This window comes from Coenobita brevimanus, chromosome 6 (genome assembly GCF_032717465.1).
Source record: "Coenobita brevimanus isolate Jiangsu-jjx chromosome 6, ASM3271746v2, whole genome shotgun sequence".
Taxonomy (NCBI): Eukaryota; Metazoa; Arthropoda; class Malacostraca; order Decapoda; family Coenobitidae; genus Coenobita; species Coenobita brevimanus.
The window spans coordinates 47083364-47085564 of record NC_136959.1 but is presented as its reverse complement, the minus strand read 5'-3'; positions in this window follow the sequence as shown (position 1 = coordinate 47085564).

Sequence of the window (2201 nt, the reverse complement as noted above, 5' to 3'; positions counted from 1 at the left end):
AATTGGGTGTTATTCCAGTGAGATGATGGAGCAAGTCTTTTCAACCTCCTCTACACCGTTACCTAATATTTCCTCTGGACACACACACACACACACACACACACACACACACACACACATTTAAAAATTCTCTCTCTCTCTCTCTCTCTCTCTCTCTCTCTCTCTCTCTCTCTCTCTCTCTCTCTCTCTCTCTCTCTCTCTCTCCGTGCATAATCTCACCTGCATCAAATCCAATCAGTCGGTAAGGGGCTGATAACATAAACGCGAATCACTACCTTTAATCCACGTCTCTCCCTCTCATACACCTTTTTTATTACATGTAGATTGAGTAGTGCCGAGTTAACTAACCCCCCCACCTGTGAGTGACCGGTCCTGGCAGGGATTATTTTCACTAAGGGGATTATTAAAGCGAGAGTAATTAACTGTGTAAATGATGCAGAAGACGGCTGTAATTAACAAAACGCCAGCGACGGAAAAACCTGTCACTCCTTGTGGTGTTTGCTGGCAGGGTGTCAGGTGCAGAGGCTGTGTGTGTGTGTGTGTGTGTGTGTGTGTGTGTGTGTGAGAGAGAGAGAGAGAAAGAGAGAGAGAGAGAGAGACTCATTGATCTACTCCTCAGCCCCTTCATCTCTCGTAACTCAGCTTAATTTATCCTTCCTACTTAATTCAGGCTAAAAATGTCTGCTCATCGCACTGGACTGAAGCTTACACAACTTAGTCTTACCTACCTTAATACATATCAGTCTGGCCAAACAACATAATTAAGTCTATCATAATATCAGTGTAAAGCAGCAATGTACTAAAACCATAATCTATGATGCCCAACCCAATCTATTCTAATCAATTTTAGCCTGACACAGCCTAGTCTTTACTCAACAAGCCGTACCCAATATTTTTAAATAAATGAAAAGGTCAAACAACAGGTAATTATTATCAGAGTTCAGTTACGACCATTTTAACCTTGGGAAACCAACCTGTGCTATCGTTCACTCAGCAATACCCTACCATTCCTCCACAACCAGTTTCTCAGGTCAGGTACCTTTATTTTTTTATTTTTTTTGGGGGGGAGGGTATCATCCTATTTGCAGCAGATAAATGATTATTTTAATAAAAGAATAATGTTATTTACCAAACTATGCAATACACATCTTACTTGCGGTGTATGTTATCACAGAAGCAGTTCTGTGAAAATGATTATAATAAATTATGGTAATTAATTATGCTGACATTATCAAATTATAAGGAATTTGATAATTAGTCTGCACGAGTTCAGACTTGTAATTCCGCTGGGAATACCACCCCCTCCATTCCAAAGTGCTGGGTCCGACCCTGCAGGTCGTCCACCCGTGTTCCATTAACGGTATTTTTCTCTTTATTCTTGCTACCAGTACCTTCGGATAGTTTAACTTTTTTTGTTTTTTTTAATTATTGGAGACGTTTTATAAAGCCTTTGCACCTTTACTGAAGGAGGACTACCCAGAGCTGAATAAGTTCCTGTGAATGTAACTAGACTAATTAAAACTGACGTCATCGGGGCCATTAAACCTTTGCAGCCAAATATGGGTTAACGTTCACTGACCACTACCACACCACACCCAAACAACCAGTCTCACATGCATCGTACACTTCGCCACAGACTTCACGGCAGCGGCAATTCTACTAAATACTTTTTCCTCCACCTAGCGCCATACGATTTTCCTTTATTTAGTTAAGAGTGTATCATTGAAGCCTGAGTGCGAATACTGTCTCCAATCACTCTGGCATGGTCGAGACAGCTCCAGTATTGTCTCAGCTACCTTAACGTCAGATGGTTTGATTCGATTAACAGTGAATCTTATGAGCCTGAGAAAATTAAACTACAGCCTGCATAAACCCCAGTAGCAATACCTTCCATTCACCAGTATTATAAACAGGCGCCTGGGTGGCATGCTTGACACTTCTCGGGTAGGAGGGCGTGCACTGGCCTGTCATCAGGATCTTAATCCACGAGGTTGCCAAAGTAAACGCAGCTAGGGAGACTCAACGGCTTCGCTAAAGGAACTGTACGATTGTCAAGCTCAGGCCCTTTTCGCTCACAAAGGGGTAATAAAGGATTGGCTGTTACGAATTATTTCCGATGTACTTATAAGATTCTTACTCAGACTAAATACTTATCTGATTCCATTACGACTGAGTGAAAAATCTGTACGTTACTGATTTTC